A 6,413-nucleotide genomic window follows, 5' to 3' on the forward strand; every position below is an offset into this window, starting at 1 on the left:
AAAAGAATTTCTGGAGAGAATGACTCTAGATACAACTAGGACACACCAAAAAGTAGTTTCAGGATTCAAATATCCCAGTTGCCAAGAGTTACCTTTATATAGACTTCAAAGCCTAGGTTGCTTTAGGTTTAAGCTAAGATAGCTTTGGAACCAAGTAAACAATATCCACCGTTAGATGAAAGATTTGAATCTTATTTTGTTAGAGCATAGCTCGGTTGAACTCACTAAGTATTGGTATGTCAAGTTTGGTTGTCATATTTTAGTATCAAAACTCATCTAGAGTCGCTTGATTAAATACTAGAGTCAACTTCGTTTAGGTCAGACTAGAAAGTCTAGGAATATTGAGACATATAAGTATTACTCCAAAGACCCGAAGAATGTGAAGAAGTAACGAACTATAATCGACATCATCCTTCCACTTGAGGTTAGTAATATTGACTTGAAATGTTTTATTCCTAACTATCTTTCAAGTCGTGCTATATTGAAAACATAACTGCGAAGCTGTATATAATGTACATATTGTATATTACTCTCGTGATATGACATGATAGTATCATCATAGTATTAAGGAATTAGATTACGAAGTATAATGCTTATCTTTTGAACTTTATAGATATGACATCGACATAGTCTTGTATATATTGTTATGATTATGTGAATGGGTATGGTGAATATTTTATCCTAGGAAACAATGTTTTACATTTGTTTAAAGGGAGTACATTCATGAACTTATTTCGTGAATTGAAAGGGAAATAAATAGGATTATTGGTTCGGTTATTTATTGCAAATCTTTGGATGGCCAATTTGTGTGAGTTAGTAGAACCAATTTTAACTCAGGTTATGTATCTTGATATAACTGATCACAATGCATAGACTTATGATTTTGTATGACTGGTTTTGATAATTGGTGTCACCGATCCTAAGTAATCACCATGTGATGGTATGATCGATCCTTGTAATTGATGTGATAGATCATGAGTGTTGTGTGACCGATCCTTGTAATTAGTGTAACCAGTCCTGGTAACTGGTGTGACCGATCACAAGTAATACCATGTGTAGATGGAACCGATCTTTGTACCTGGTGTAACTGATCCCAGTGACTGGTGTGACCGATCACAAGTGTTCCATATTTAGGTATAACCGATCCTAGTGATTGGTAGAACCGATTGAACCCATGTATATGATTTGGTATTTTTATCAATCACATAGTAGTCTTGGAAAACATGCGAACCAATTCTAAACTTGTTTGGAAGTGTAGTATAACCGATTCCAAGAATGCAAATCCATGTAAATATGAAATAAGGATTTGCAGTGAAAAGATGTCAATATACTATGAACACGAGCAGTAACTCTTATCATTTATTTTTCAAAGATATTCCTTAATACTCAAGGTGATCATATGCCGAAATAAATTAAGAATCTTTTAATTAAGGTTTTTGGTTTTATATGCTTTAATTACCAGCAATTTAATGCATATCTCTAGAGAATTAGAATTAGTAATGTGCATTTTCTAATTGGAGATTTTCTATTGAGAGATTTCGGAAATATTGGACAAGCATTTATCGGCATTAGGAAAACAGAATTTTTTCATTCATTGCATATCTTGAGAATATTTTCGGTTTTGGAAATTTCTTGGCGTCCAAACATCCTTGGTTTATAAATGCCCAAGTTTGCATTTCTAGCAAACTATCATAAGATCTATGCAAACTTCATTTCTTGTTGTTTCTGGTGGAGCCGTCTATTCGGAGAGGAAAGTATCCTAATTCGGTGAAATCTCTTATGACCGCTCGTTTAAAAACTTCTGTGGGATCAAGAAGCTATACGAGTACCGTTGGTGGAAAAATAAATAATAGCAGTGTTATTAGTTTTCGATTTATTTGATTGACTAACGGTTTTTGAAACTTTGATTGCACTTAGTTTGTTTGTGCTTGAGAATCTTCTCTTCTAGTATAAGATTCACTCAAACTACATCAGAGTATCGACGTGATCTTTAGAACTGTTGCTAGATATAAAGACATTTTCCGATAATCCATTTTTAACAGACTCCGTTCTGTGCATGATTGTTTACAAGAAATTCAAGTGGTGTTGTGCATATTATTGAAGATAAAAGAAGATTTGAAGACGAAAATGATTTCTTATTAGTTTTCTTATCTTGTGAATTATGTGCACAAACTTTGATCGGCTGGGATCCAACTAGAATCGATTTATCTTTGATAGATCTGATCGATTAGTTGCGTGAGATCGGCATTCTCTATATTTCTCTTTGAGATTTATATTGATTGAGTGTGAATCTATACTTGACTATTTCAGTAGTTAAGGTTAGATTGATTTAACCAGACAAATGAGTTTATTAGATTAAACATAAGAGCTATTGTCAACGACACATCTAAATCTTGTAGCAAGATTGATTAGATTGGTCACTAAATAGATTCTTCCTCTGCTATTTGGAATACGATCCAAAGGACTTGTTATTCACGTGCGTGTCTCTAGAAGTCGAAGGCGCGGGGATACCGAGGGAACTAAGTAGCTAGGGGTAGCTTGCCTGGTCTCAACTATATGAAGTTTGTATTAGATTTTGTATATCGTCTTAATTATGAGAGTATTCAAAACTAGACTAGGTCCCGGGGTTTTTCTGCATTTGCGGTTTCCTCGTTAACAAAATCTTGTTGTGTCTTTTACTTTGATTTCCGCATTATAATTATTTATTATAATAAAGTAAAATACGCATATATGTTAACTCCGCGTTACTTGATAGTGATCATATAGAGTCCGGTTATTACCGAACCTATTATCAAGTAACACATCTTGTTCTAGTATTGTCTCGATCTTGTATCCATGGTCAATCACACAAGTTATCTTGTTGTTGTATTGTCTTGATCCTGTATCCATAGACATCGCACGAAGTGTGAACTGAATTTTCGTATTGTCTCGACTCTATTCATAGACGATCACATTCGGTAGAGGACTTATAGGTTGAAACAAAAAGATTGTGGTGTATTTGGTTTCCCTCGTCTTTTCAATTGGTATCAGAGCAGGCAAACACGAAAAGATCTAACAATCTGTGTTTGGTATGATCCAACCTATAAGAAATGAACTAGAGTTCTCATGAATCGATTTCAGTTAACGTACCGCCAAGATTTGACGGAACAAACTCTCTGTAGTGGAAATATGCTTTGAGATTTTTTCTTTAATCACATGATTTTAATACTTGGCTATTAGTCGTTGACGGATATAATCGCCCGATAATTGAAAAATTAGGAAACTGAGTTTAAACGCTTAGTAAATTACATAGGGGAAGAAAAGGCATCTGCTAAACAGAATTCAGATAGTTTTAATGTTATTATACATGATGTAAACCATGATCATGTATCCACATGCCAAACTTCAAAGGAAGCTTGGGATTATCTTCAGATCGTATGCGAAGGTAACACATCAGAAAAGGAAGCTAGACTTCAAACTATCACCTCTTATTGGGAAACCTTCGAATGTATGACAATGATACTTTTAAAGAGTTTAATATTAAACTCTCTGAGATAATAAATGCTTCTTTCTCTCTTGGAAAGACTATTTCTGAAAAATATATAGTGTGCAAAATTCTCTGATCATTGCCATATAGATAAGATTATAAGAAGCATGCAATCATAAAGGAAAATGATCTTTCTACTCTCTCACGAAGAACACTTGTTGGGAAGTTAAAGATCTTTGATCATGAATCATAATCTATTCAAGCTAAAGGAATCGCTTTTAAAGCTGGAAAATTTCCAAAATCTCCTATGGAGAAAATAGATTGTTCGATGATTCTGATGAATTGATTGCAGAAGATTTTGATGATTATGTAGAAAAAACATTATCACTGATTACAAGACAGATTCGAAATATCTTAAAGAAAAGGATTAAGAGAGTTGTAAAGATATTCATCGATTTTCTCGCCCTCATGATCGAGTTCCAGTCAAGAACAAAAAGGATCAAGAAGAAGATGATGAATATCATCCTCAGTGCTTCAAGTTCAAAGGTTTTGGTCATCTGACTAAGGAAATACACTGGAAGCAAGGCATTAGTTGTAACTCTAGACGAGACCTTTGATTCATATAACTCTTAGGAAGAGGAAACAATTAATATTGCACTAGTTTTTAATTTGATCCCTCCTGTTCCATTAGTGATTTAACCATTTTAAAAATGGGCATGACTTCCGAGTTGAAAAATCATCTAATGGTGAAAGGAAAAATAAGAAAAAGTGCAAAACTGTCTCAAAAACTAAGATTGCTAAAAAGTGTGTATGCAATTCCAACCAATCTCCAAAAACTTCGTTAAATCGAAGTAACAAGAGAAGCTATTTGTATCATACTTTACTAGATCAAGAACACCCTGTTTGTTCTAAATCCCATGATGAAATAAAATCTCATACTAATACCACCTAATCGGTATTAGATTGCATCTTCACCTTGTGTGCTGATTATGTGTGTGAGGAAGCAAAAATCAAGGAACTTATGTGTAGATTATGGGAATAAAATCTAGTATTTGAAAATATGTTTTAAGATATTCGTATTTATAGGAATATTACATTTTAGGTAGTATGGAAAATATAAAAGATCTCTCTCATTCTATGTTCATTCCTTGTCCAAACTATGAGTCAGGATCTGATGTATTCTCTTGCAAAGGTGCTTGATCTAAAAGAATTTTTAAAGAATAAGTTTGCACCATCTCTTGATGATAAAAAAACCTAAGAGGAAGATCAAAATGAGAGATTGGCTTAGAAAGAAGAAAAGAGAGAATATACCGAAAAAAGATCAGTGTATTGAAATATTGACACAATTTTGTGTTCAATCAAAGACAGAATTACATATGCTTGCAAAGTCCTTCACGAAAACATCACAACTGCAAGAAATTCTAGTCAAGCAACAAGGTTATCTTCTTGAATAAATTCACAAGTTCAAGACTGAAAGTAATAACCTGCCTCTCTCTAGTATTGATATGAAGGATTAAGTTGCTCATGGAATAAAAATAAGTTTAGATTCTTATTTAGGTAAAATAGACATCAATGTCTGATTTAATTCAATTATTGTATAAGGTATATTTTGAATAAAAATATCATGATTATTATTTATGAATAAAATTATTATGTTATAATTTGTGTGTGATAATTACCGATTACATAGCCTGTGAATGAATGTTTATATTTTTGCTATGTGTATTCGGTTTATGAGATGTCTGATTTCGGTTTTTATTAACCTTAATATTCGATCTCATATGAATGTAACCCTAATGATTTGTGTGGCTTTTTGATTTAGCGGTATTAAGTTCTAGACCATGTTGGTAGGCTTCATCAAAGGATCATAAGGTGTTACGGTTGAAACTCATATGTGAAAAGTCACAATATGTTGAATCAATTTGTGTTTTCATGAGTTGTGTTTAACATAACATATGTATTTCGGGTTATCAAATTTTGCTATTGGCACGCATTAGTTAAAACTGATTCAAACTTTCTATGGTAAAGGTTTCTTTTGTTGTTGTTCTTTTATTCTTGCAAGAGGATGACAACACACTGGAGGAGAGTTCTTATTTGAATTTGCGCTTACCGATATAGCTTTTCAGGGAGAGTGGTTGCGGAAATTGTGGTAACGAATTTGTTAGTTAATCGTTTTCTTGTTTAAGAAAAGCCTGTTTATATTGCACATATTTTGCTTTTGCTTAACAAAATTTCGGTACAATTGATATGTTCTATTATATTATGTATGGATGTGTCTGTGATTTAATTGTTTCCGGTTAAGAAAAACTGTGTCAATTTATTTGCTTAAAGAAATTCGGTGCAATTGCGGTGTTATAATGTTTATATTTGTTCAATTGCTTCCGGTTAAGAAAATAATTGCCAAGTCAATTTATTTTGGTTTGTATGTATTGTTTAAGGCTTAGCAAAATACGAGATCATTTGTTTAGTCCAATTGATTCCGGATAAGAGAAACCAAGTTAATTCTGATCTTAGTTAGATTTATTAAATAGGAGGATTCAGTTATTCAAGTATAATCGAATGCCTTGAAAAGAAAAACTAGTTAACTAACCTAGTGTTTGTCTTGTCTAAAGGGAAAGGTCTAAGTTATTATTTGAATAATTAGAGCCTGATGAGAGAAATAAAGTTAATTCTGATCTTATCGAAATAAGTGATTGTGCATATGCAATCGGTCTGAAAAGACGAGGGTACCTAAATATACCTCAATCTAAAAACTTTCCACCTATAAGTCCTTTCTATGAAAGTGAATGTCTATGGACTGAGTCGAGACAATACAACTAATCGGTTCACACTTCGTGTGATCGTCTATGGATATGAGATCGAGACAATACGACAACAAGATAAATTGCGTGATTGACTGTGGATACAAGATCGAGACAATACAACAACGAAGTATAATTGCTTGATA

This window comes from Papaver somniferum, unplaced genomic scaffold, assembly GCF_003573695.1.
Source record: "Papaver somniferum cultivar HN1 unplaced genomic scaffold, ASM357369v1 unplaced-scaffold_33, whole genome shotgun sequence".
Lineage (NCBI taxonomy): Eukaryota > Viridiplantae > Streptophyta > Magnoliopsida > Ranunculales > Papaveraceae > Papaver > Papaver somniferum.